A 21,631-nucleotide genomic window follows, 5' to 3' on the forward strand; every position below is an offset into this window, starting at 1 on the left:
TTTACATAGTTTCAATGTAGGGTTTAATTAATTAGATGCTCTAGAGAGCTATATGTTGTTAGATGAGAACTATGTATGTACTTTGGTTTTAATGTGATGATGAACTTCTATTAATTTGGACACTTAATTATATATAATGCACGCAGATGAACCAGCAATGGATGTACGGTGACAGACACACCTCCGAGTACATATTAAGGGCGTGCATGAGTTTCTCGATGCAGCTAAGGCAAACAAGCAGAATGGTTTTATGTGTTGTCCATGCACTGAATGTGGGAATACGATGTCTTACTCTAACCGGAAAATCCTTCACTCCCACCTGCTTTACAAGGGTTTCATGCCACACTATAATGTTTGGACGAGGCATGGAGAAATAGGGGTTATGTTGGAAGACGGCGAAGAAGAAGAGTACGATGACAACTATGTGCCCCCTGAATACGGTGATGCTACAACGGGGGGAGCCGGTGAAGATCAAGAGGAACCAGATGATGTTCCCAATGATGCTGCAACGGGTGAAGCTGCTGAAGATCAAGAGGAACCGGACGATGTGCCTAATGATGATGATCTCCGCCGGGTCATTGTCGATGCAAGGACGCAATGCGAAAGTCAAAAGGAGAAGCTACAGTTCGATCGCATGTTAGAGGATCACAAAAAAGGGTTGTACCCCAATTGTGAAGATGGCAACACAAAGCTCGGTACCGTACTGGAATTACTGCAGTGGAAGGCAGAGAATGCTGTGCCTGACAAAGGATTTGAGAAGCTACTGAAAGTATTGAAGCAGAAGCTTCCAAAGGATAACTAATTGCCGGACAGTACATACGCAGCAAAGAAGGTCGTATGCCCTCTTGGATTGGAGGTGGAGAAGATACCTGCATGCCCTAATGACTGCATCCTCTACCGCGGTGCATACAAGGATCTGAACGCATGCTCGATATGCGGTGCATTGCGGTATAAGATCAGACGAGATGACCCTGGTGATGTTGACGGCTGGCCCCCCAGGAAGAGGGTTCTTGCGAAGGTGATGTGGTATGCTCCTATAATACCACGGTTGAAACGTCAGTTCAGAAACGGAGAGCATGCCAAGTTGATGCGATGGCACAGTGAGGACCGTAAGAAAGACGGGAAGTTGAGAGCACCCGCTGACGGGTCACAGTGGAGAAAAATCGAGAGAAAGTACTGGGATGAGTTTGCAAAGGACCCAAGGAACGTATGGTTTGCTTTAAGCGCGGATGGTATTAATCCTTTCGGGGAGTAGAGCAGCAATCACAGCACCTGGCCCGTGACTCTATGTATGTATAACCTTCCTCCTTGGATGTGCATGAAGCGGAAGTTCATTATGATGCCAGTTCTCATCCAAGGCCCTAAGCAACCCGGCAACGAAATTGATGTGTACCTAAGGCCATTAGTTGAAGAAATTTTACAGCTGTGGAATGGAAATGGTGTACGTACATGGGATGAGCACAGACAGGAGGAATTTAACCTAAAGGCATTGCTGTTTGTGACCATCAACGGTTGGCCCGCTCTTAGTAATCTTTCAGGACAAACAAAGAAAGGATACCACGCATGCACACACTGTTTAGATGACACTGAAAGTATATACCTAGACAAATGCAGGAAGAATGTGTACCTGGGCCATCGTTGATTTCTTCCCACCAACCATCAATGTCGAAAGAAAGGCAAGCATTTCAAAGGCGAGGCAGATCACCGGAAGAATCCTGCCATGCGTACCGGAAAGACAAAAGATACACCTGAGTCACGGGAGGACCTGCAACATTTGCATGAAAAAGATGGCATGCCTCCAAAGCAGTATGAAGGTGCTGCCAGCTACGCTCTTACGGAAGAAGAGAAAGAAATCTTGTTTGAATGCCTGCTCAGTATGAAGGTCCCGACTGGCTTCTTGTCGAATATAAAGGGAATAATAAATATGCTAGGGAAAAAGTTCCAGAACCTAAAGTCTCATGACAGCCACATGATTATGACGCAACTGCTTCCGGTTGCATTGAGGGGGCTTCTACCGGAAAACGTCCGATTAGCCATTGTGAAGCTATGTGCATTCCTCAATGCAATCTCTCAGAAGGTGATCGATCCAGAAATCGTACCAAGGCTAAGGATTGATGTGGCACAATGTCTTGTCAGTTTTGAGCTGGTGTTCCCACCATCCTTCTTCAATATCATGACGCACGTCCTAGTTCATCTAGTCGGCGAGATTGTCATTCTGGGGCCCGTATTTCTACACAATATGTTCCCCTTTGAGAGGTTCATGGGAGTCCTAAAGAAATATGTCCGTAACCGTGCTAAGCCAGAAGGAAGCATCTCCATGGGCGATCAAACAGAGGATGTTATCGGGTTTTGTGTTGACTTTATTCCTGGCCTTAAGAAGATAGGTCTCCCTAAATCGCGGTATGTGGGGAGACTGACTGGAAAAGGCACTCTTGGAAATGACTCAATAATATGCAGGGATGGATATTCTTGGTCTCAAGCACACTACACAGTTCTAGAGAACTCTACCCTGGTGACCCCGTATGTCGATGAACACAAGAATAGTCTTCGCTCCAAACACCTGGAGCAGTGCGACAACTGGATTACATGTGAACACATCAGGACTTTCAGCAGTTGGTTGGAAACACGTCTCAGAGGTGACAACACTGTTTGTGATGAGTTGTACTTGTTGTCCAGGGACCATCTTTGACTGTATTGACTTACAAAGGATACGAGATAAATGGGAATACATTTTACACGATCGCCCAAGATCAAAAGAGCACCAACCAAAACAGCGGTGTCCGCTTTGATGGAGCAACCGAGAGCGGAAAGGACACATATTATGGTTACATAGTGGACATATGGGAACTTGACTACGGACATGATTTTAAGGTCCCTTTGTTTAAGTGCAAATGGGTCAATCTGTCAGGAGGCGGGGTACAGGTACACCCACAGTACGGAATGACAACAGTGGATCTGAAAAATCTTGGGTACACTGACGAACCGTTTGTCCTAGCCAATGATGTGGCACAAGTTATTTATGTGAAGGACATGTCTACCAAACCGAGAAAAAGAAAAGATAAGGAAGCGAATACATCATACGATGATCCAAAGCGCCACATAGTTCTTTCAGGAAAAAGGGATATCCTGGGAGTGGAGGGCAACACAAACATGTCTGAAGATTATGAAAAGTTTCATGAAATTCCTCCCTTCAATGTCAAGGCTGACCCAAGCATCCTAATTAACGATGAAGATTATCCATGGTTATGGTGCAATAAGCAAATGACACAAGCGAAGAAAAAGTGAAGACTTTCTCCCGCAACTATTATGATGATACCATGCCAACTTTGTAACACACAAGTATGCTATGCCAACTTTTTCAGAGTTCATTTGAAAACTATGAATTTAGGTCGAATTTTCTCTATAGGTGCATCTATGTTCATTTTTTAGTAAAGTTAATCACAAACTTGTGATTCGCACAAATTTCAAAGAATTCAAATTTTAACTATTCAAATTTGAAAACTAATGGCACTAACAGAAAGTTTATAATTTTTCTAAAACTAATGGCACTAACAAAAAGTATATAATTTTGCTGACCTAAAAGCACAAAGAATTAAAAAATAAAGCAAAAAACAAAAGATAATAAATAATACAGAAAACAAAACAAAAAAATGGAAAAAATAAAAATAGCAACAGTAAGTATTTTGTTGTAAGTAGAAACAAAATAAAATAAATAAAGCAACAAAGAAAACAAAAAAAACTAAAAAAGTGTTTTCAAAGTTGAAAACTAATGGCACTAATAGAAAGTTTATAATTTTTCTAAAACTAATGGCACTAACAGAAAGTTTATAATTTTGCTGACCTAAAAGCAAAAACAATTAAAAAATAAAGCAAAAAACAAAAGAAAATAAATAATACAGAAAACAAAACAAAAAAACTGGAAAAAATAAAAATAGCAACAGTAAGTATTTTGTTGTAAGTAGAAACAAAATAAAATAAATAAATCAACAAAGAAAACAAAAAAAAACTAAAAAAGTGTTTTCAAATTTGAAAACTATTGGCACTAACAGAAAGTTTATAATTTTTCTAAAACTAAAAGAAAAAAGAATTAAAAAATGAAGCAAAAAACAAAAGAAAATAAATAATGCAGAAAACAAAACAAAAAAACTGGAAAAAAATAGGGCTCGCCCCTGGCCCATGACCATTAGTCCCGGTTTGTGCCACAAACCGGGACTAAAGGGTTGGTCCTCGTTGCGCTCAGAGTTTAGTCCCACCTCGCCAACCGAAGGGCGCCCACACCGGTTTATAAGCTCGTCCCTCTCTGCCTTGTTGAGCTCCTCTCAAAGTTAAAATAGATGCCCCTATATAGGGAATTTGACCTAAATTCATAATGAATTTCTCTGAAATTCATAGAAATTGATTACGAATTTAGGTTGAATTTTCTCTATAGGTGCATCTATGTTCATTTTTCAGTAAAGTTAATCACAAACTTGTGATTCACACAAATTTAAAAAAAAATCAAATTTAAACTATTCAAATTTTAAAACTAATGCACTAACAGAAAGTTTATAATTTTTGTAACCTAAAAGAAAAAAGAAATCACTAAAAAACTATAAGTATTTAGTTCTAAGTAGAAATGAAAAAATAAATAGGAAAAAAGAAAAAAAAACCGCCTATAATATTTGTTATGACTAACTAAAATTACCAAATTGAGTATAATGATAAAACACAGTAATATTAAATAGCAGGAAAAAGAATGACTCAAAAATCAATTTTTATAGTAAAGTTATTCATAAACTAGTGATTCACACAAATTTTAAAAAATTCAAATTTAAACTATTCAAAATTTAAAACTAATGGCACTAACAGAAAGTTTATAATTTTTGTGACCTAAAAGAAAAAATAAATCACTAAAAAACTATAAGTATTTAGTTCTAAGTAGAAATGAAAAAATAAATAGCAAAAAAGAAAAAAATGCATATAATATTTGTTATGACTAACTAAAATTACCAAGTTGAGTATAATGATAAAACATAGTAATATTAAATAGCAGGAAAAAGAATGACTCAAAAATCAATTTTTATAGTAAAGTTATTCATAAACTAGTGATTCACACAAATTTTAAAAAATTCAAATTTAAACTATTCAAGTTTTAAAACTAATGGCACTAACAGAAAGTTTATAATTTTTGTGACCTAAAAGAAAAAAGAAATCACTAAAAAACTATAAGTATTTAGTTCTAGTAGAAATGAAAAAAAAATAGCAAAAAAGAAAAAATGCCACTTACTGGGCCAGCACGGCCTGAATACGACGAGAAACCCAACCATGGGCCAGGATTCAGGCCCGCAGCAGGCTCAGTAGGCCCACAGGCATTGAAGTGTCCCATTAGGCCCATAAGCCTGTAGTTCAGAGGAGTTCGAAAGGGAACACAGAGCAGGGCTTATAAACAGGTGCGGGAGCTCTTCAGCTAGCGAGGTAGGACTAAAAATCCCACCGCACTGCACCGCGGCGCAGGCCATTGGTCCCGGTTAGACGCACGAACCGGGACCATAGGGGGGCATTCGTACCTGTTCGTGGCACAAACCGGTACGAATGCCTACCTATGGTCCCGGTTCATGCGACGAACCGGGACCAATGGCCTCTGCTTCCCGCCCTTTGGGCTGCCGAAATGAGACCTTTGGTCCCGGTTGGTAGCACGAACCGTGACCATAGGTGGCATTGGTACCGGTTCGTGCCACGAACTGAGACCAATGCTTCATGTATATATACCCACCACTTAGCAGTTTCAGTTTACATCGCCCATTTCCCCCCGACGCCGCCGAGCTCATCGCCGCCAGGCTGCCTCGCCTTCGCCGCCCACGCCGTTGCCCCTGCCCCGCCCCCGAGCCCACGCCATCGCCGTCCGCCGCCCAGGCCGACGCCGTCCGTCGCCCACGCCGTTGCCGTCCACCGCCCCTAAGCGTGCCCTACCGCACCCCCTGCGCCCCCGAGCCCATCCGCCACCCTCGAGCGCGCCCTGCCTCGCCGTCGTCGCCGAGCGCGCCCCGCCGTTGCCCTCGCCGACCCCGAGCCCGTCCTCGTCGCCGTCTCCCCCGATGCCGGCCGCCCGCGTCTCCTCCCCGATCCTGCCAGGAGAGGTAGCTACCGCCCCATCCTGCCCCATTCCTACCTTCCCCTTGCAAAATATTGATATGAGGAATTTGATATGATGAATGAGGGGGGTCATGTGTATGTATGTATGTGTGTATGTATATGTAAATTTTGATATTTCTTGTTCATATATAATGTAGATGTCTATGTATGTATGGAATGATACCGATGGATGTATGTATATAGAACATTCGTAGAAAATATGACGAATCCGATATGACCAATGTCCCCCTCCGGTTCACTCGGGAACACTAATTCTCTCGGAGAAAAAAATGTTATCGGGGAGAAAAAAAGTTCTAGGATCGTCATGGGGTCGAGAGGGGGTCGAGGGTCGCCAACGGGTCGAGGGTCGAGAGGGGGTCGAGGGTCACCGAGGGGTCGAGGGTCGAGAGGGGGTCGATGGTCGTCGAGGGGTCGAGGGTCGAGAGGGGGTCTAGGGTCGTCGACGGGTCGAGGGTCGTCGAACATGAGAGGAAGAAGAGGATAAAAAAGAAGAGGAAGAAAAAAAGAGGATAAGAAAGAATAGAGGAGTTCTTCTCCTGTATTCTTTCTTCTCCTATTTTTTTTCTTCTTCCTCTTTTTTTATCGGGAACGAGGGTCGTCGAGGGTCGCCGAGCGGTAGAGGAAACACTAAATAGCAAGTATTGTCGGTGTGAGATACATGTGGCCGTCGGTGTCAAACACTACATCCACGTCCCACAAGCCACACGTATATATGTTCTCTCTCTGTGTGTGTGTATATATATATGTGTGTGTGTGTTCATGTATATATATATGCAAAAGATAGATTATCGGGGAGGGGGTATATCGACCCCCCCTCATATTCTATTTTTTCTTCTTCTCCTGTATTCCTTTCTTCTTCTCCTCTTTTTTTTCTTCTTTTTTTTTCTTCGACACGTGGGGGGGGGGGGTCGATATACCCCCTCCCGATAACTTCAACACGAGGGGGGGGGGTCAATATACCCCCTCCAGGATAATATTATTTTCCCATGTACGTATGTCGTGTCGATATAAACTCCCGATAACTTCAACACGTGGTGGGGGGGGGGGTCGATATACCCCCTCCCGATAACTTCAACACGTGGGGGGTCGATATACTCCCTCCCCCATAATATTATTTTCCCATGTATGTATGTCGTCGTTGTCGATATACCCCAAACCCTTGAAGCGTTGTCGAGGCCACCCCAAACCCTAGAGAAGCAGCGTCGAGGCCACTAATTAATATTAGTTCTATGTTTGCCACTAATATATCCATTTGTCATGTTTGAATAATAATCACCATGTTGTAAATATTTGTAGAAACTATGGACACCGCCCGAGACGAAGTACAAGAAGAGTTGTTGGGGGACATAATCACACGAGGAAGTGATGCCGTCTGCTCGTTGTTTCTCAACGACACCGATGGTCTGGAAGCAGCTGGCTATGATTATGATGGCTCTGGTGACCCAATGCCGGTGCAAGAAGGAGACCGTGAGGACGGCTCCGGTGACCCAATGCCGGTGCGAGAAGGAGACCGTGATGACGGTTCCGGTGACCGAACCGAGTCCGGCCAGGTATATATATTAGTTAAGCCTGTGCTGACTAGCTAATTGATGCATTCATTGTTTTGGTATGTACACATTTTAATTAAGTCTTCGTTCTTTTTTCTAGCCCTCTGGATCTAGCACAACTTCGGTAAAGAGACGAGCCCCGAAGAAAAAGTTGAGCTCGGATGAAAGGTTTGAGATCATAGCAATCGCGCCCGACGGCCAATCGATTGAACCCATCCGGACAAAGAACGCATTTGTTGCTCAGTGCGGGGTTCTAGTTAGGGACAAGATCCCGATCAGCATCCAGCAATGGTTAAAGCCGGCTACAGAAGACCTTGAGGTGTCTTATGTCAATGATATGCAGAAAATGATCTTTGGACTAAGCTGAAGTCAAATTTCACCCTGTGCCAAAGGATGATCCGGAGAAGCCAGTTAAAGAGCAATTAATCAAGTCTTTTGCTCTTAAGAGGATGGAAGGCCTATTCAGGAGGTGGAAGAACGAGCTGAATAAGTTTGTCAATAAAAAAGAGACACCAGAATTCAAGGGCAGATATGAGAAGATCAGAGATCACTGGCCCGCATTTGTGGCCCAAAAGATATCAGAAAAGAGTAAGAAGATGTCGGCGACAAACAAGCAAAATGTTGCAAAGAAGAAGCATCACCATCGCACGGGGTCAGGTGGCTACCTCATAGCTCGGCCTAAGTGGGCCAAGACTGAGAATGATCTGGTTGATAAAGGGATCGAACCAGAGACAATTAACTGGCCATACCGTTGCCGGACTTGGTTCTTCGGGGCTAGCGGAACCTTGGACCCTGTATCAGGGAAGTGCATTTGGACGGACGAGCAAATGGAAATACCAGTCAAGATGCTTAAGCACTATATCGAAGCAGCGCAGCAAGGGATGTTCATTCTAGACAGAGAGAACGACGAGCTCACAATGGCCCTCGGGAATCCTGAGCACCCTGGACGGACATGAGGCATGCAGGCTCCATTCTGTGGAAGGTTGGGTTTCTGGACATAGGCGGTTACAAATGCCACGAGAGGAGGAAGAAAGTGGAGCAGACCCAACTGCAAGCGCTGCACGCTAGGGTACAAGAGATAGAGGAACGAGAAGCAAATCGCAGCAAACGAACTGCCGAAGCTTCCCCCGAAGCTACCCCGCCATCTCAGCGGAGAAGCAGCGTGGCTTCCACCGAGCTGCTTGAGCCGAAGCATGTCTTGACGGCTCCTGCCAGCTATCCCGTGGATGCTATCACAGAGTCTCAAAATTGCCACCTTATGACGCAAGGGATTAATATGAAGGTCAAGGCGGCTGTTGGCTCTGTTTTTCCTACTGAACCCAGTGCAACTTTTCACTTCTGGCTGATTCCAGAAGGATATGCCAGGGTGATGGTGGATGAAATAACGGAGGGATTTGAGGACCTCCAGCTTGACCACCCTACTGGGGAAGGGGAGACTCGGCTAGGTTCTACTCTGAAGACTCCATGCCTATGGCGGAAGGAGCTCATCAACCTTCCAAACTGGACGCCTGCGCCTCCTCCTCCTCCGGCGAGTCAGGGCACTCCGCCTCCTCCATCGCCTCCTCCTCCGGAGAGTGACGATCAGGGCACTCGGTCGGCTCCTTCTCCGGCGCGTGGCGGCACTCCGCCTCCTTCTCCGCCTACGCCGGCGCGCCCGAGCAGCCAGCCTCCTCCTTCTCCGCCTCGTCAGCAAGGGCGGAAGAGACCTGCCGCCGCTCCGGCTGCTCCGACGCGTCGTAGTCCTTCTCCTCCGCCTTGTAAGCAAGTAAAGAAGACAGCCGTTCCGTCTGCTCTGCCGGCGTCTAGCAGTACAGCCAAAGGCGGGAGGACATACAGATTCGGTCCTTCTCTAAAGACTCCAGAGAAGTTACCATACGAGAGGACCCCGGAGGAGAACGCCGAGATCGTGCGAGAATAAGTGAGGAACTTCTTTGAAGGGGTGAAAGCAAAGAAACATCCACCTCCGGAGGAGAAGGTAGATCCGGTGAAAGCGAAGCGCACTCTGGTTGCCCTGACAAAACCACCCAAGTCTCCGCCCAAAGGAAACTATGAGCGCATTATTGGAAAGGCATTTGCCGAAGCGGAGCGGTCGGGAAGTACTGTCAGTGATCAAAGGATGAAAGAACGACTTGCTGGGAAACAAATTGCCCAGCTCGGTGAGCAAGCAAAGAAATCATGCCCCCGCTCAAGGTGCCTAGCGACATCGTCGCTAATGATCCGAGGATGGTGCCCGGTTATAGCAATCTTGGAGATTACCTATCTGACAATGTACATTATGATTTCATGGAGGTGCAGATACAAAGATACGAGTACGGGAAGCCTCTTGTCAAAGATGAAAGATCTCTATCAATGATGATGCGAAGATTGCATGATTGGTACTTGAAAATCTGCAGAGAGTCTAGGGGGAGGAATACTTTGTATGTGAGAGTTAAAAAGGAGCATGACCTCATTGGAATTGAACTATTGCCTGTTCCATTTGAGGAGTTCTTTCAGTTTTTCAATCAATTGGCCCTCGATAAAGCAACAGTCACCTGCTACTGTCTATAAGTAGTACTACTTCTGTCATTAAGTCTCTCTATATAGCTCAGCTCTTTCATTGCATGTATTTATAATTATCCTCACTATATTATGCAGATTGAAGATCGTCGAATTGAAGAAAAGACAAATCGGTGATATTGGGTTCATTAACACAAATCTCATAGATGCAATTGAGGTTAAATTTCATGCCGCAGATACCGAGGCCAACTTGCTACGATCGTTGTATTAAATGAAAACAAAGATATAATACCCTTTCCTTATAACTTCAAGTGAGTGTTACTGTCTTGTGCATATTCGGTTTCCCTTATATATTAGTCAAGGTAATAGTAATGTAATTGATGAGTTATGCATGCGTGTGCAGGTTCCACTATATTCTCCTAGAGATTAAGCTTGAGCAGGGAGTAGTAACTGTCTTGGACTCTAAACGAAAAGATCCCCAGGAGTATGCGGACATGACTCAAATGCTCGAGAAGTAAGTTAAATCGATCATTATCCACCATATCAGCAACTTTGTTCATTTATGATATCAAGTAATTGTTTTCTTTATCTGGCAGGGTTTGGAGAAAATTCACCAAAAAAGCTCCGGGACTGCCGAGGAAGCTGGAATTTAGACACCCGAAAGTAAGTACAATAGTAGCATGTTCCGCGCATCTCCTAGTGATTCAAGCGCTAGTTTCATCAATACCATTTGGCATTGTTGCTTATCAGTTTGATTGACCTCTATTTCTTGTAAAGTGGTTGTGGCAGGAACAAGGGAATGATTTTTGTGGATACTACGTTTGCAAGTCCATCCGCCACACGACCTGTGAGCGGGCCTACTCTGACGAACAATATGAAGTGCGTAAATAACAATATTCACAATTTTATTTTATTACCATCATTTGTGTTGAGTTTCATTCATTTATATATATATGTATTGACCCCCTTCTTCAAATTAGATGTTTCGGAAGAGGGATGAACTCCTAGCACCAGCTCGCATGCGAGCAATTCAAGAGGAATTGGCGGCATTCTTTCTTGACCACATGATCGCTGAAGACGGAGAATACTATGTGGACTATGCGTTCGTATGTTAGGAGATTATATTTGTAAGAGATAATTATTGTATATATGTAGCCGGTAGTGTCGGATAGATATACGAGAACTTGTTGTTCGACCAATCTCTCGGAGAAAGAGAGGTGGTCGATATCACTTCTCTCTATATGCATATATGTTCATGACGATCTTCTGTTTCCTTCATTTGCTTACTGGCTAGCTAGCGTGTCTAGTCCTCTCTATACGTATGTATAGTACGTAGCGTCGACCAAGCACGGACATAAGAGAGGACACTTCTCTCTATTAATTATAGCTAGCTAACACAATATATGAAACACCTAAATTAACCCCCCAAAACCCCCAACCTCACCCCCCCTTCAAAAGGAACAAAAACCCCAGCCACAAAAATGCTGACGCGTGGATGTCTATTGGTCCCGGTTGGTGCCACCAACCGGGACAAAGGCCCTCCTACCTGGGCTCCATGCACAGGCCACGTGGAGGCCCATCTGTCCCGGTTCTGGACCAAACCGGGACTAAAGGGACAGGGCATTAGTAACGACCCTTTAGTCCTGGTTCAGGAACCATGACAAAAGGCCCTTATGGACCGGGACAATAGGCCCGTTTTCTACTAGTGTAGACCTGTTCCGGCACCCTGCCGGAGGGGGCAATCCCTCCCCGATGGCCATCTTCATCATCCCGGTGCTCTCGATGACGAGGAGGGAGTAGTTCTCCCTCGGGGCTGAGGGTATGTACCAGTAGCTATGTGTTTGATCTCTCTCTCTCGTGTTCTTGAGATGATACGATCTTGATGTATCGCGAGCTTTGCTATTATATTTGGATCCTATGATGTTTCTTACCCCCTCTACTCTCTTGTAATGAATTGAGTTTCCCCTTTGAAGTTATCTTATCGGATTGAGTCTTTAAAGATTTGAGAACACTTGATGTATGTCTTGCCGTGGATATCTGTGGTGACAATGGGATATCATGTGATTCACTTGATGTATGTTTTGGTGATCAACTTGCGGGTTCCGCCCATGAACCTATGCATAGGGGTTGGCACATGTTTTCGTCGTGATTCTCCGGTAGAAACTTTGGGGCACTCTTTGAGGTCCTTTGTGTTGGTTGAATAGATGAATCTGAGATTGTGTGATGCATATCGTATAATCATACCCACGAATACTTGAGGTGACATTGGAGTATCTAGGTGACATTATGGTTTTGATTGATTTGTGTCTTAAGGTGTTATTCTAGTACGAACTCTAGGGCTGTTTGTGACACTTATAGGAATAGCCCAACGGATTGATTGGAAAGAATAACTTTGAGGTGGTTTCGTACCCAACCATAATCTCTTCGTTCGTTCTCCGCTATTAGTGACTTTGGAGTGACTCTTTGTTGCATGTTGAGGGATAGTTATGTGATCCAATTATGTTATTATTGTTGAGGGAACTTGCACTAGCGAAAGTATGAATCCTAGGCCTTATTTCCTAGCATTGCAATACTGTTTACGCTCACTTTTATCATTCGTTACCTTGCTGTTTTTATTTTTTTCAGATTACAAATACCTTTATCTACCATCCATATACCACTTGTTTCACCATCTCTTCGCCGAACTAGTGCACCTATACAATTTACCGTTGTATTGGGTGTGTTGGGGACACAAGAGACTCTTTGTTATTTGGTTGCAGGGTTGCTTGAGAGAGACCATCTTCATCCTACGCCTCCTATGGATTGATAAACCTTAGGTCATCCACTTGAGGGAAATTTGCTACTGTCCTACAAACCTCTGCACTTGGAGGCCCAACAACGTCTACAAGAAGAAGGTTGTGTAGTAGACATCAAGCTCTTTTCTGGCGTCGTTGCCGGGGAGGTTAGCGATTGAAGGTATATCTTTAGATCTTGCAATCGAGTCTTTTAGTTTCTTGTTTTATCACTAGTTTAGTCTATAAAAGAAAATTACAAAAAAATGGAATTGAGTTTGTCTCATACGCTTCACCTTTTTAATATCTTTCGTGAGTATGATGGAAAGGATAATTGTGCTCAAGTGCTAGAAGAAGAAATTTATAAAATGTTTGGCACTAAATATTTGAATGATGAACATGATTGCAATGTTGTTTGTATGAATTACTTGAATATCCATGATGCTAATGATATGCAAAGCCACAAGCTTGGGGAAGCTATGTTTGATGAAGATGATATTTTTTGTCCCCCAAGTTTTAATGAGCAAATTTATTATGATGAAAGCATGCCTTCTATCTATAATGATTACTGTGATGACACGTATGCTTTAAAGAATAATGATAACCATGAAACTTGTCATCTTGATCTTAATTTTCAATCACATGATAGTTATTTTGTTGAGTTTGCTCCCATTATTATTCATGAGAAGAAATTTGCCTATGTGGAGAGTAGTAAATTTTCTATGCTTGTAGATCATGAAAAGAATGCTTTAGGTGCTGGTTATATTGTCGAATTTATTCATGATGCTACTGAAAATTATAATGAGGGAGGAATATATTCTTGTAGTAATTGCAATAATATCAAGTTTCCTCTCTATGTGCTTAAAGTTTTGAAGTTATGCTTGTTTTGCCCTCCTATGCTAATTGATTATTGTTTCCATAATTTGTTTGCTTACAAAATCCCTATGCATAGGAAGTATGTTAGACTTAAATGTGCTAGTCATATTCTTTATGATGCTCTCTTTATGTTTCAATTCTTATCTTTTATGTGAGCATCATTGAAATCATCATGCCTAGCTAGGGGCGTTAAACGATAGCGCTTGTTGGGAGGCAACCCAACTTTACGTTTGTCCCTTGCTTTTTGTTCCTATTTATTAATAAATAATTCATATAGCCTCTGTTTAGATGTGGTTTTATGCTTTTAATTAGTGTTTGTGCCAAGTAGAACCTTTGGGAAGACTTGGGAAAAGTCTTGTTGATCATACTGTAAAAAACAGAAACTTTAGCGCTCACGAGAACTGCTGTAATTTTTTTATTGGAGAGTGATATTTAGTTAATTCTTTTTGCAGATGATTAATAGATAAATTCCTCAGGTCCAGCAATTTATTTGAGAATTTTATGAGTTCCGAAGTATACGTTTGATCCATATTACTACAGACTGTTCTGTTTTTGACAGATTCTGTTTTCCGTGTGTTGTTTGCTTATTTCGATGAATCTATGGCTAGTAAAATAGTTTATAAACCATAGAGAAGTTGGAATACAGTAGGTTTAACACCAATATAAATAAAGAATGAGTTCATTACAGTACCTTGTACTGGTGATTTATTTTCTTTCGCTAACGGAGCTCACGAGTTTTCTACTTTAAGTTTTGTGTTGTGAAATTTTCAAGTTTTGGGTAAAGATTCGATGGACTATGGAATAAGGAGTGGCAAGAGCCAAAGCTTGCGGGTGCCCCAGAAGGCATCCCCTCTTTCGTCCACTTCCATCGGTAATTTACTTGGAGCTATATTTTTATTCACCAACATGATATGTGTTTTGCTTGGAGCGTCTTGTATTATTTATGTCTTTGTGTCTTAGTATGCCACAATCATCCTTGCTGTACACACCTTTTGAGAGAGCCATACATGAATTAAAATTTTATAGAATACTCTATGTGCTTCACTTATATATTTTGAGCTATGTAGTTTTGCTCTATGTGCTTCACTTATATCTTTTGAGCTATGTAGTTTTGCTCTATGTGCTTCACTTATATCTTTTGAAGTTATAATTTTGCTCTATGCGCTTCACTTAGATCTTTTAGAGCACGGTGGTGGATTTGTTTTAAACAAACTATTGATCTCTCATGCTTCACTTAAATTATTTTGAGAGTCTCTTAATAGCATGGTAATTTGCTTAATAATAATATACTTGGTATTCAAGAATAATAAAATTCTCTTATGAGTGTGTTGAATACTAAGAGAAGTTTGATACTTGATGATTGTTTTGAGATATGAGGGTGGTAATATTAGAGTCATGCTAGTTGGATAGTTGTGAATTTGAGAAATACTTGTGTTGAAGTTTGTGATTCGCGTAGCATGCACGTATGGTGAACCGTTATGTGATGAAGTCGGAGCATGATTTATTTATTGATTGTCCTCCTTATGAGTCGCGGTCGGGGACGAGCGATGGTCTTTTCCTACCAATCTATCCCCCTAGGAGCATGCACGTAGTACTTTGCTTTGATAACTTGTAGATTTTTGCAATAAGTATATGAGTTCTTTATGAATAATGTTGAGTCCATAGATTATACGCACTCTCACCCTTCCACCTTTGCTAGCCTCTCTAATACTGCGCACCTTTCGCCGGTATCATACACCCACCATATACCTTCCTCAAAACAGCCACCATACCTACCTATTATGGCATTTCCATAGCCATTCCGAGATATATTGCCATGCAACTTTCCACCATTCCATTTATGACACACTCCATCATTGTCATATTGCTTAGCATGATCATGTAGTTGACGTCGTATTTGTGGCAAAGCCACCATTCATAATTCTTTCATACATGTCACTCATGAGTCATTGCATATCCCGGTACACCGCCGGAGGCATTCACATAGATTCATATTTTGTTCTAAGTATTGAGTTGTAATTGTTGAGTTGTAAGAAAAATAAAAGTGTGATGATCATCATTATTAGAGCATTGTCCCAAGTGAGGAAAGGATGATGGAGACTATGATTCCCCCACAAGTCGGGATGAGACTGCTGACGAAAAATAAATAAAAGAGGCCAAAGAAGCCCAAACAAAAAAAAGAGAAAGAAAAGAGGCCATAAAAAAAGAGAAAAAGGCCCAAAAAAAGAGAGAAGGGACACTGTTACTATCCTTTTAGCACACTTGTGCTTCAAAGTAGCACCATGATCTTCATAGTAGAGAGTCTCTCATGTTATCACTTTCATATACTAGTGGGAATCTTTCATTATAGAACTTGTCTTGTATATTCCAATGATGGGCTTCCTCAAATTGCCCTAGGTCTTCATGAGAAAGCAAGTTGGATGCACACCCACTTAGTTTCTTTTTGAGCTTTCGTACACTTATAGCTCTAGTGCATCCATTGCATGGAAATCCCTACTCACTCACATTGATATCTATTGATGGGCATCTCCATAGCCCGTTGATACACCTAGTCAATGTGAGACTATCTTCTCCCTTTTTTCTTCTCCACAACCACCATTCTATTCCACCTATAGTGCTATATCCATGGCTCACGCTCATGTATTGCGTGAAGATTGAAAAAGTTTGAGAACATCAAAAGTATGAAACAATTGCTTGGCTTGTCATTGGGGTTGTACATGATTTAAATATGTTGTGTGGTGAAGATGGAGCATAGCCAGACTATATGATTTTGTAGGGATAACTTTCTTTGGCCATGTTATTTTGAGAAGACATAATTGCTTAGTTAGTATGCTTGAAGTATTATTATTTTTATGTCAATATGAACTTTTGTCTTGAATCTTTTGGATCTGAATATTCATATCACAAGTAAGAAGAATTACATTGAAATTATGCCAACTAGCATTCCACATCAAAAATGATCTTTTTTATCATTTACCAACTCGAGGACGAGCATGAATTAAGCTTGGGGATGCTTGATATGTCTCCAACGTATCTATAATTTTTTATTGCTCCATGCTATATTATCTACTGTTTTGGGCAATGTTGGGCTTTATTATTCACTTTTATATTATTTTTTGGGACTAACCTATTAACCGGAGGCCCAGCCCAGATTTGTTGTTTTATGCCTATTTCAGAGTTTCGAAGAAAAGGAATATCAAACGGAGTCGAAACGGAATGAAATCAACTGGAGAAGTTATTTTTGGAAGGAAACCTACCGGATAGACTTGGACCCTACGTCAGAAGATGAAGGAGGAGCTCACGAGGGTACGGGCACGCCCACCCCCTGGGGCGCGCCCCCTGCCTCGTGGCCCCCCCCCCTTGGTCCACCGACGTACCTCCTGCACCCATATATACCTACATAACCTAAAACTTCCAGAATAGAGATTAGATCAGGAGTTCCGCCACTAGAAGCCTCCGTAGCCACCGAAAACCAATCTAGACCCGTTCCGGCACCCTGCCGGAGGGGGCAATCCCTCCCGGTGGCCATATTCATCATCTCGGTGCTCTCCATGACGAGGAGGGAGTAGTTCTCCCTCGGGACTGAGAGTATATACCAGTAGCTATGTGTTTGATCTCTCTCTCTCTCGTGTTCTTGAGATGATTCGATCTTGATGTATCGCGAGCTTTGCTATTATATTTGGATCCTATGATGTTTCTTCCCCCCTCTACTCTCTTGTAATGAATTGAGTTTCCCCTTTGAAGTTATCTTATCGGATTGAGTCTTTAAAGATTTGAGAACACTTGATGTATGTCTTGCCATGGATATCTGTGGTGACAATGGGATATCACATGATTCACTTGATGTATGTTTTGGTGATCAACTTGCGGGTTCCGCCCATGAACCTATGCATAGTGGTTGTCACATGTTTTCATCGTGATTCTCCGGTAGAAACTTTGGGGCACTCTTTGAGGTCCTTTGTGTTGGTTGAATAGATGAATCTGAGATTGTGTGATGCATATCGTATAATCATACCCACGGATACTTGAGGTGACATTGGAGTATCTAGGTGACATTAGGGTTTTGATTGATTTGTGTCTTAAGGTGTTATTCTAGTACGAACTCTAGGGTTGTTTGTGACACTTATAGGAATTACCCAACAGATTGATTGGAAAGAATAACTTTGAGGTGGTTTCGGACTCTACTATAATCTCTTCGTTCGTTCTCCGCTATTAGTGACTTTGGAGTGACTCTTTGTTGCATGTTGAGGGATAGTTATGTGATCCAATTATGTTATTATTGTTGAGGGAACTTGCACTAGCGAAAGTATGAACCCTAGGCCTTATTTCCTAGCATTGCAATACCATTACGCTCACTTTTATCATTCGTTACCTTGCTGTTTATATTTTTTCAGATTACAAATACCTTTATCTACCATCCATATACCACTTGTTTCACCATCTCTTCACCGAACTAGTGCACCTATACAATTTACCGTTGTATTGGGTGTGTTGGGGACACAAGAGACTCTTTGTTATTTGGTTGCAGGGTTGCTTGAGAGAGACCATCTTCATCCTACGCCTCCTACGGATTGATAAACCTTAGGTCATCCACTTGAGGGAAATTTGCTACTGTCCTACAAACCTCTGCACTTGGAGGTCCAAGAACGTCTACAAGAAGAAGGTTGTGTAGTAGACATCACGGTGCTCCGGAGAATGCACCCGAGCTGAACCGAGTACCCCTTGACTATTTGTTTGGGCTCCGTTGGATTCCCGTCAGAGTCCACTTGAGCAAATTCCTCCTTGACGGTGTGGAGCACGTCCGGGCATCGGCCCTTCCGTTGCCTCTTCGGTTGGCTGCCATCTGTGCGTGCGCTGCCATCATCAGTGGTGGCATCCTCGGCAGCAGCATCAGTGGTGGCATCCTTGGCGGCACCATCAGTGGTGTCATCCCCGATGCCACTAGGTGTTGTGTAGTCAGGATCGGTGTCTTCCCCGGCGTGCTCATAACAGTGAGGTTGTTCCTCCATCTCCTGGGACAGCTCCCAGAATTGCTTGCCGCCCGAACCGCCGGCCTCATCGTTGCGGGCCATGTTTCGCTCTAAATAGGAAAAAAGTTTGGTCAAAAAGTTGGTTATTGTCAAGGAACAAGATCATGGTCTCATCATTTAGGGTTTGTCGACACCGAGGCATCCTAAAAGCTAAGCTTTTATCATTTAGGGTTTGTCGACGCCGAGGCACCCTAAAAGCCAAGGTTTTATCATTTAGGGTTTGTCGACACCGAGGCCCATGCATAACACAAGAGGCAGTTGATCTTACTTAATTAAGTACTAAGATACCCCGGCCCATGCATTAGTAGCAAGTACCACATATGTCCGATTTTTAGCAAAGTCATGCTAAAATTCACGGAAAATTTCAGCATGACCTTTGCTGAAAATAGGACATATGGAGTACCCGAATTTTCCAAAACGGAAGTTAATCGACATTTCGGCAAACTCAAGGGCCTCTCGGGGTACCTGCAAAATCATTACCCCACTCCCGCCCAGCTGCAACCCCACAACACCCCACAATATCATCACGACACGATGGTCGGAGACAAACCCCCCCAATATCATCAAAATACTCCAGTTATGAAGTAAAATTCCTGAAGTGTTCCAGGAGTAGAACCTGAAGTGTAGTCAGTGGCTTCACCTATGTGCATAAAATCATAAAAATTCAAAATCAATTGAAACCTGATCACTCGGACCACACCACATGACACAACATACATAGTACATAGAGTTGACAATTCAGTTGCAATCATGTAGTAATGGATTGTTCTACCTAGAAGGTTGTTGGAAATGGATTGTTCTACCTAGCAGGTTGTTGGAAATTCAGTTGCTTTTTCATTAGGACTGGCAACAAGACATGGTCAAATTTCAATTAAGATTATCTGTTGGTTCAAGACTGGCAACAAGACTTGTTCTACAAAATCAATTTTGTATTGAGTAGTTCTTGTGTTCATCCAGTAGCAACATATTTCATACATGATCAGTAGTCATGTACCAAATTTTTATTTAAACTGAATTTTCAAATCACCAAGAGCTCTACTAGTTTCAGACTAGATTTACACTAAATACACTAGAGTATTTGACCAGTAGTCAGTTACATTTACACTAGACTGAAGAAATTGTGTTGTCACTTAGGGACTGAACAAAATGTGTTGCATATTTTGATTTGCTTGCTGATCTTCGGTTAACTCCATAGAAGAGTTTTTTACTGATTCAGTTAACTGACAACAAGTAACAGCATGTTCTAACAGCAATAGTTTCAGAGTACTACTCCAAAATCCTCCTAGTTGTAGCTCACCTAAATGGTTGAATTCAAAGAACTGCAGTGGCCTTCAGTGATTGAGAGCTTAAAATTTCCAACAATCTGAACAAACAAAGTAAAAAGGATCAGTATCTCATTTCAGCTGATTTATTCTTCATAAGCATAGGCTTTGTTTGTTGGAAACTAGCCCGTGAAACTGAAATTTAACAGTAAACTAAATTACTGTCATTTAAGAGTAAACTACACCTTTTAGTTGTGTAGTGCTCAACATAAAGGATATTATGGGTGCACCAGATAAGCTATCAGCCATATATCGATAAGAACGATTGTTGCTGCCTATGAAGCACAACACAGATGTATGGCGTGAATAAATTCAATCTACAATGAGACTGAAGCATCTAGAAGATCAAAGTAATCATGTCAAATTGCAAAAAAATTCATTTGTTTAAGAATGTTTGGCACTTAAACTAGAATCATGCATTGGTGCAAAGTTGCTCCTGTACACTATAACATCTGAAAGATGGAGATCACAGAGTTGCATCTGAAAGATGGGTTGGATCAAGGAAAAAAATGGGGCGAGGGGGAAGATGGAATCGGGGGCTCTGTACCTATGGCGGCTGCGGCTGGAGGACGGCGCCATCGACGAACTCGAGGGCGGGGGCACCAGATGCTCCTCTTGTTGATGGGGGAGGGGAGGGGCTGGAGGCAAACCCTAGCCGCCAAGCGCACGAGTGCTGCAGCTAGGTGGAGTAACCTCTGCCGGAGATGACGGAGCAGGTGGCCGGCGTCGTGGTTGGTGATGAGCAGGTGGCCGGCGTCATGGTTGGTGAGGAGAGCACGAGGAAGAGCGCCCCGTGCGCGATGAGGAGCAGGTGGCCGGCGTCGTGGTCGATGGCGGAGAGGCTGTCAGCGACAGCGAGGTCGCGGAGGCGTCGACGATGGCGGAGCTGCAGTGGTGGGGGCGCAGGGGCAGCGCTGTCGTGGGTCGGGGCAAAGCTTGGGGGGAAGTGGATCTGGCGAGATGGAGGGATGAAGGGGTCGGGCGAGTTAGAGCTAGGGGAAGATTTCTAATGGCGCACCCAAGAGCGGTGCGCCATTAGAATAATTTTTAGATAGCAATGGCGCACTACACGAGTGGTGCGCCATTAGAATGTTTTTTTAGATAGCAATGGCGCACCACACGAGCGGTGGGCCATTAGTATGTTTATTATTATTTTTGTTGCTATTTTAAATATTTTTTTATAAAAACAGTAATAATTTTTTATAAAAACAGTAATAATTTTTTTACAAATATGAAAAAATATTATCAAATTTGTTATTCGAAAATATCATCAAATGGGGGTGCTCGGCGGCGGTGGAGCGGGCCGGGAAGGGTGCGGTGGGTCGGCGGCAATAGTGGAGCGGGGGAGGGTGCGGTGGGTCGTCGGCGTCGGCGGAGCTAGCGGGGGAGGGTGCGGGGGGTGCTCGGCGGCGGTGGAGCGGGCCGGGGAGGGTGCGGTGGGTCGGCGGCGGCGGTGG

General features: G+C 42.9%; 1 pseudogene; it reads left to right on the forward strand.

Annotated features, from left to right (window-relative positions):
* Positions 1-634: 634 nt before the first annotated feature.
* Positions 635-20,433, forward strand: LOC147963754 (uncharacterized; annotated as a pseudogene).
* Positions 20,434-21,631: the final 1,198 nt, after the last annotated feature.

Source organism: Triticum urartu, chromosome 6A (assembly GCF_056163025.1).
Source record: "Triticum urartu cultivar PI428250 chromosome 6A, HENAU_Tu73, whole genome shotgun sequence".
Classification (NCBI taxonomy): domain Eukaryota; kingdom Viridiplantae; phylum Streptophyta; class Magnoliopsida; order Poales; family Poaceae; genus Triticum; species Triticum urartu.